Consider the following 9,441-nt stretch of genomic DNA (forward strand, 5'->3'; position numbering starts at 1 on the left):
GTTTGGTGCGTTTTAAGCAACCACATAGAGCGCCATTCCGTTGGTTCTTGGCTTCCACATGATGTAAACACTCTCTATCGATATTGATACAAGAAAAAAAAAAACAAACAGGTCAGATCGATCACGATTTGTAATGTATTTCGCTAACTTTTTATTTGATATCAAACAATCGCTTTACGACATGAAAGCTGAAACTGCGCATGTTTTTGTCTTCATATTGATCACAAAATAAAAGATCCTTTCTATAAAGATGTAACTTATATCAAGGTTACACTGTAGAAATTTCCATGTAACCTTGATTACACTTGCTAAACATGAAAAAGAGAATTATTAGTTGCATGATGTTTTTAAACATTTATATATTTCTCTGACTTTATATCTGATATATTCTTAATTAAGTACAGATTTCATGTCTGCTGTTATGAATCTTGTTTATACATGTGAGTGTCTCTAATTAGCTATTAATTATGCAACAAGAAACCTAATAACAGACTTGCCAGCTGGAGTTCTGTTTTTCTTTTGTTTCCGCATCGCCTGAACGTTCCCATATGACCAAGAACAACATAAAACTGACGTAACAAGAACAGATCGATATTAAATACATTAGCAATAAGTAAAATTATAGTGAAAGCTGACTACTTCTACGATAAACAGGTTTATAAATTTTTTTTTCATTCCACGTATATATATGTACGATAAACAGAGTCAATTATTTCACCTTTCCTGGTTAATAGAATTCACGAGCCAACGAGAGGAAAGTCAATGTGGTCATTTAATCAGCTAGAATTAAAGACTAAATCTCCCTCAAATGACAACCTGCCTGTTTAAAAATAAAAGGAGAAACACGTGAAGATAATGTAATGCTAAATAAATTACGTCTGAAAGAGATACTAGAAAATCATGGCTGCAGTGTATTTGATCATAGGTCTGCTCTATCAGAGCTGATCAGGAGTAACCCCGCCACCACTGATATCAATATCAATAACAATAGTAATAACTAAAACACCAACTGCAGCAACTTGAACTTCTACTAATAGGTGCATTAGGACTGACAATAAAAGGGAAACATAGCGTTGACGCATTTATTTCGTGTAGGTTCTTAAAGGGGAATAAGCAAAACTACTATAACTAACTGAGATATGTTTATAAACTTAACTGCTTGAAGCTTGAAGCTTTCTACAAAAGATGCTAACTGCTAGCAATATGAGTATACGTAGAATATATTTCACTCTCACTACACGTTATCTGAAAGGTTTCTGTGTGGTCTTTTCTGGCCTTGAGAAACCGTTGAAATCCTGAATAATTCCAAGTTGACGGTTGAATAGAGAGAGAGAATTCCAGTGGGTTGTTACATAAGGAAGGAGAATCAGTAAACTAGTTATTTCTAGAGCAGAGGGTGTGGAGTGAGTTTGTGAGATAAAAAAAGATGAGACTATTGGGTTTCAGTAAGAGGTGCACTCAGCCATCCATAAGAAGCATATTCGATTATGTGAATGGCAGAAATCACATTGGGAGACAGATATTCCAAATAACATATATAATTCACAATTGATCCAGACGCGACACATATACCGATAAATGTTATCATCTCAAACACACAAAAAAATATAGATTCACCTGGAGTCATCCACTAGAATACACTTATCTGTAATTGCGATGAAAACAAAACAACCATTGGGTATCTGGAGTCTCGTTCAGGATTTCTATCACTTGACAAAATTTTTTCTAAGGATATTGTAGAATCCTTCTGTCGGCCATTACTGAACCCTGAATATTGTAATAAATCTGCTGACAAAATCACCACATTTGTTGTCTTTTGTTCTTCCAAGTTTTCACTGTACAAACAATATATATCAGCCTACTCTCAACTTCTTACATACATTAGTTACATAGTGAAATGTTCTTAGGTGTTATGTACAGAAGCTTCTTCCGATAAAATCAACCAGGATAAGGACGAATCTTAATTATGTAATATCCACTGTATTCGAGATTCTATCCTTAGTAATACTTCTCATTCGGTTTTGACGCCTTACGTAACAAGTACAAACAATAAGAACATATATGAATGTCAATCTCAAGCAACAAAATTTTTCTACACCTTCCCACACTTTTCCTATATTTCTAACATCTCAAAATCGATGAAAACAGTTTGGCATATATAAAAAACATTTTATCATCTTGAATCATTTCATCCTCTTGCTGAGAGAAAGAACATATTTTGTTGTTTAAAATATAGAACGGTTTATTTTCCCACACTACGACAATTGCTCTCTCCTTCGAGAACGTCACCGAAAGCAATACGTTCCTTGCTATATGAAAATTCGTCTACCCTGGAAACATATCACCTACGATAGCTCTTCGAGATCGAAATGCTCCCTGCTTAGGTAAAACAGTTGCTGCATACGTTAATGATATCCATATTCTATCAAATCTTTTTGGTTGATTATCACACTGTGTAAGCCAGCTACTATAATAATTATTTATATACTATAGGCGCAAAGCCTGAAATTGTGAGGGAGTGGGGCTAGTCGATTACATTCACTCAAGCACTAAAATGGCACTTTTTTCATCGACTGCGATTGAATGAAAGGCGAATTTCAACTCAGACCGTCAAGACGGATGAAATTCCGCTAAGCATTTTATCTGTCGTACTATCTGTTCTGCCAGCGTTCCGCCATAATTTATACAAAAGGAAAAAGTAATATAATATAATAAATGTATGTATATATACACACACCTACACACACACACACACACACACACATATATACTCTTTTACTTGTTTCAGTCATTTGACTGCGGCCATGCTGGAGCACCACCTTTAGTCGAAGAAATCGATCCCAAGACTTATTCTTTGTAAGCCTAGTACTTATTCTATCGGTCTCTTTTGCCGAACCACTAAGTGAAGAGGAGGTAAATACACTAGCATCGGTTGTCAAGCGATGTTGGGGGACAAACATAGACACACACATATGTGTGTGTGTGTATATATATATATATATATATATATATATGTGTGTGTGTGTGTGGTGTATGTGTGTGTGTGTGTTTATACATATATATGTTTGTATGTATCTAGAGTTCAGATATAAAACTCATTAACCTATCTATAATTTATAGCTACGACACAGACTCCTGTGTACATGATACAGGCTTTTTCTATCTGCTAATCAACTATACGCATAGCTGCAAGTACATCACGCACGTCGGATCTACACTGCATTCCTAAAGAGAGATCTCAAAAGCTAATGTCATTATGACAAATTGCTTTTCTTCAAAAGCATCATGATAATATACATAGAAATATTATCCTAATAAACTAATTTCCAATGTCTAGCACATATTCTGTGAGAATGTTTCATACTGACCAAGCATACGTAGCATTACATGAATTCACCGCCATTTGATCACTACAAAGTACAAGTGCGTATCCCCTTTTAAATACACCTCAGGAAATGTTGGACGTTGTTGCTCTCACAAATACACAGACACGCCTGTGAGAACGTCGCATGGCACTCCAGCAGCTACGCATGTGGGTCTGCCAATGGACATGGCAGTGGGTACACTTGAGTGGGCACGCTTAAAACTCAACCATCCGATTATAAATGCAAAGATCCTTTCTAGCGCCTTATTCAAAATTTTAGTACATTTTCAGAATTATACTTGTTTGGCAAAAGATTTAAAGACACCGCATGTAGAAAACGGAACGATACTCCAAAGACACACGGGAGTCACTTAAAACAACAATATCATTACTTTTATTACATATATTTTTTTGTTATAGTAATATATAGCATATAGTATTATTGAGTATAACAATTTCGAGATCGTAATATATACTATAAAGTGTAAAATAATTGTTCGTATATCTAGGACTGCGTTACTGAATCATATCCCCTGCATCGAAGCGAAGTTAGATGTTACCAAGATTGTATAATTTCATGTAGACGAAATACAAACAAGCATGCTCACATATAAATTTCCAATAATAATATCCATCAAAGATCAACCTACCAAAGCTCTAACCGAACAACCATCTTCTTCCCCAAGACAGCTACCCATGATCATAAGGAAATAATGGCTACATATATAAAATTGCGATATAAAACTCATTAACCGCTTCTATAATCAAAAGGAAATGAAATTAAGATATTGGAATGTAGTCTTTTCTTCGAATCAGATAAACAGAACAGATAAAGGGACAGACAAACAATTTTTCTTCACGGTTTATACGAAACGGCCAACAGCTAACTTCCAGTAGACACAAAAGAAGTGTATCAGTGATTAGGTCATAGGTGTACGACGAAGCCTTTTGATAATTTATAGTATAAATAATATAACTACAGTCAATGTAACGGAATAAGCGTATTTTATATGACTATCATCAATGTTCCACGGCGTAATTCTTATTCTTTCACTGATTTTAGTTATTGACCTCGGCCATGCTGGGACACCGACTTCAAGAGGTTTAATCGATCATATCGCCTTTACTACATATTTCGGTCTGATACTCATTGTAATGATCTCTATTTATCAAAAAGTAAAGTTATCGCTTTTTTTATACATAATGGACGGTAAAATATACCGGTTTATTCAAACACGAACAGACACTGCTGCTGCATTCATATACATGCACATACATACATACGTACATATATACTTACAGACAGACAGACAGTCAGGCACACGCAGGCACACGCAGGCACACGCAGGCACACGCATATACATTGAAAACTATCTATCTATGTATGTATCTATCTATCAGTCTATTCATCCGTCAATCAATTTATCACTATGTATGTATGTATGTATGTATTTATCTATCTATCTATCTATCTATCTATCTACATATCTATCAATCTACGCACACAAACACACATATATAAGTATATATATATATATATATATATAAATGTGTGTATGTATATATATACATATATAAATGTGTGTGTATGTATGTATATATATATATACATATATAAATGTGTGTGTATGTATGTGTATATATATATATGCATATATAAACACACACACCCATATATTTAAAAGTTGAAAAAATATCACACATCTTTGCTGGTTCGGAAACTTGTGAAAACTGGAACATGAAATATGTTATATATCTTATAATACTATAGAAATATAAGAATATCATAGCAGCGCGACAGAAAATTGTTGATAAAGACGTGCTGTCATTTGAACCGGGAGAAAATTGAGGGGTCTGAATGTATTTAGAAAAACATATAAACTATTGACAATTGTGAGAGTGGTACATACCAATTTTTTTTTTTTGTATTCGCTTAAAGATCGGCAAGAAGTCATTGGGAATAATGATTTCTGAAGCTTCAGCTGCCAGTAGATTGTCACATTCCTTTCAATATTGCATATACAATTTGCTTTCTTTTCTTCACACGTATTTATCTAAATGTGACTTCTCCCATACTTCTACTCCTCCTCTCTCTCTCTAGATATATATGTGTGTGTGTGTGTGTGTGTATGTATGTTTATATATGTATATGTATACATGTGTGTGTGTGTGTACGTATATATGTAACTTTATAGATACGCACATGCATAGACAGACAGACAGAGAAAGAAAATTGGTAGTCGACAGGCGTCCTCAAATTTCTTGCAAAATACCTATGTCTTTACTACCCACAAGGGGCTAAACATAGAGGGGACAAACAAGGACAAACAAACGGATTAAGTCGATTACATCGACCCCAGTGCGTAGGTGGTACTTAATTTATCGACCCCGAAAGGATGAAAGGCAAAGTCGACCTCGGCGTAATTTGAACTCAGAATGTAACGGCTAACGAAATACCTATTTCTTTACTACCCACAAGGGGCTAAACATAGAGGGGACAAACAAGGACAGACAAACGGATTAAGTTGATTAAATCGACCCCAGTGCGTAGGTGGTACTTAATTTATCGACCCCGAAGGGATGAAAGGCAAAGTCGACCTCGGCGTAATTTGAACTCAGAATGTAACGGCTAACGATATACCTATTTCTTTACTACCCACAAGGGGCTAAACATAGAGGGGACAAACAAGGACAGACATAGGTATTAAGTCGATTACATCGACCTCAGTGCGTAGGTGGTACTTAATTTATCGACCCCGAAAGGATGAAAGGCAAAGTCGACCTCGGCGGAATTTGAACTCAGAACGTAACGGCAGACGAAATACGGCTAGGCATTTCGCCCGGCGTGCTAACGTGTCTGCCAGCTCGCCGCCTTTCTTGCAAAATACCGTTCACGAAATATTATAATTGTTTCATTGCAACGAGCGAAGGAAAATAAGATGCAAGCAAGACAGTTGTTTGTACTAAATCTTAAAGCAACAAGTAATATTTGAAAACTATCACAGAATTTTTAAATTTGACCTTAATTGTAAGAATCTTTTTAAAAATCTCAATGCTTATACCCATTTTTATCTGGTTTATACATTTTCCTAATATGTAGTATGCAAACCTTAGTATTGATAATCCATCATTCAATATGTAATTATGTAAGACCCTTTATTTTATATACTACTCCAGGAAGCTTATACACTATTTGGGGTATTAATTCAGTATTATAAAAACTTGCGTTTTTTTCTTGCATGTAACTTCGTGGGCGTATACATATTTAATTCTTTATTGCCCACAAGGGGCTAAACATAGAGGGGACAAACAATGTCAGTCAAGGGGACTAAGTCAATTATATCGACCCCAGAGCGTAACTGGTACTTATTTAATCGACCCCGAAAGGATGAAAGGCAAAGTCGACCTCGGCGGAATTTGAACTCAGAACGTAACTGCAGACCAAATACGGCTACGCATTTCGCCTGGCGTGCTAACGATTCTGCCAGCTCGTCGCCTTTGGGCGTATACATATTGCTAAACTAGCAACCATGGTTTGTAAGGATCTGCCGTTAATCAGCCTTTTATTTTAGTTGAAATATATTTCAAATACAGCACGGATTTTTGTCAGTGAACAGGTCGCGGTCTTTTAGCGACGAAAATATTTTGACAAATTAAACTTAAATGTTGATTTGAATCGAACGGCTTTTGTGTGTTTCTTAATGGCTTACAACCACCTTCCACGCTGCAATTGTTTTCGTTCCTGTACACGATCTCAGATCAAGTCACTTGCTATGCAAGTACATCTCCGTAATATATTTCACGTTCTACTTCTAATGATGAATGTAGTCTTGAAGAAAAATAGTTTCTACAAATCCTGCGTTGAAAGTTGTTATGGTAACATACGTAGACGACTTTTTAAAATCACCTTGACCTCTTTTCACAAGTCTTATAATTTATTGGGTACGCCTGAGGAATTGATTTAAAGTCTACTTAGTGGCATACCCGACCACCAGTAGCATTTTCCTTTCATTATTCTGCCCTTATCTCCTCCTCCTCTCCCGGTTCACTTCTTCTGTTACTGTTCACTCCCCCCGATTACTGACATCCCTTCCCTCTCTTCACCTGTATGTCTTCTTGCACTTCCTCTAATTCTCTACTCCTCCTCCTTCTCCTCCATATTCCGCTTACATCCTTCCTTAACTTGACTTTTACACTTTTCTTCCCCTTCTCCCCTTCCACCTTTCAATCTCTCGCACAAATATGTGGCATGCTATCGCCTTGTTTTTCTCTAATATCTCTATGCTACAATTTACTGGGTGCATATCCATGACTTTTTGCACGTTCTATCAGCCAACTGTGAACATTACGGTTATTACGTAATTCCCAACTTCCAGAAGTCGAGGAACAGCTTTCTCTCCTTAGTATTCCGCATTTTTATGATCTACGTATATATATGGCTGACGGTTAGTAAGGAGAGACACAAATAAGTGAGAAGAAAACAAAGGACCACTGATGCGGTCACAGGAGTGTGACGAAAGAACTCTGGCCGAAATAAGATTAAGATTAATGTAAAAAATAAATAACACTGAAGCAAAGTAACACCAAATATATAGTGCGTGTGTTTTTATTGGCTAAACTGGCAAAATGACCATTCCGAAATATAACAATACATATATATATATATATATATAACGTGACGTATTTTTGCCATTTCAATATGGCAAACGCCTAAGGGTGGATGCTACTGTAGTTTTTAGCCCCAGGAGGACACACTCCTCCAGCTGGCCATAGACACACTTTCTGTGTCCTGTCAGTATTTGCAAAGGGAAGTCATCCTTCCCGTCTTCAACTTATGATACACACGGACTCGAGTTTCGAGGTATTGAATTCTCGTCAGCGTGTGACAATCATAGTTGTCGCCGAGAATTAGATTTCCTTCACAAATATTTATACTTTTTCCAGCGTCCACTGTCGCTGATATTGAAAAAGTGAAATCCAACAATGATAAATATCAATGTGAGTTATATACAGTAGCGGTAACACAACGTGACGTATTTTTGCCATTTCAATATGGCAAACCCCTAAGGGTGGATGCTACTGTAGTTTTTAGCCCCAGGAGGACACACTCCTCCAGCTGGCCATAGACACACTTTCTGTGTCCTGTCAGTATTTGCAAAGGGAAGTCATCCTTCCCGTCTTCAACTTATGATACACACGGACTCGAGTTTCGAGGTATTGACCTCTCGTCAGCGTGTGACAATCATAGTTGTCGCCGAGAATTAGATTTCCTTCACAAATACTTATACTTTTTCCAGCGTCCACTGTCGCTGATATTGAAAAAGTGAAATCCAACAATGATAAATATCAATGTGAGTTATATACAGTAGCGGTAACACAACGTACAGTAGCATCCACCCTTAGGGGTTTGCCATATTGAAATGGCAAAAATACGTCACGTTGTGTTACCGCTACTGTATATAACTCACATTGATATTTATCATTATATATATATATATATATATATATATATATATATATATTATATATATATATATATATATATATATATATATGTATATATATATATATATATATATGTATATATATATATATATATATATATATATATATATATATATATATATATGAATTATTAAGGTGTTTATTCTCAATTTCGAACCGAAAGGCAACAAGTATAGCCGTCACTAAAGTGACAGAGGGTGCTAGTCAACACCAGCATTGCTAGAAATAAGAGTCAAAACAATTCTTGGCCACATGGGAGTACTTTTCTAACGACTGACAAGGGAGACAAGATCCCTCCCTACCACAAGCGACACAGAGTCATATCAGCGCTGATTTCAGATTCGATTAATCTCCATCAGTGACACATTACTCAGTCACTGAGGTTTAAAGAACGTAACTCACCTGTCAGCCTTATGGTGAACACCATAAGAAACATTGACTGATTTAGAAAATGGTGAAGTATTATAAATTATTAAGGTGGCTATTCGAAATTTACAACTGAGGGCAACAAGTGCAGTCACGTCACTAAAGTGACGAGGGGTGCTAGCGAGCACCGGCTTTGCTAGAAACAA

The sequence above is a fragment of the Octopus sinensis genome, linkage group LG4 (assembly GCF_006345805.1).
Source record: "Octopus sinensis linkage group LG4, ASM634580v1, whole genome shotgun sequence".
Lineage (NCBI taxonomy): Eukaryota > Metazoa > Mollusca > Cephalopoda > Octopoda > Octopodidae > Octopus > Octopus sinensis.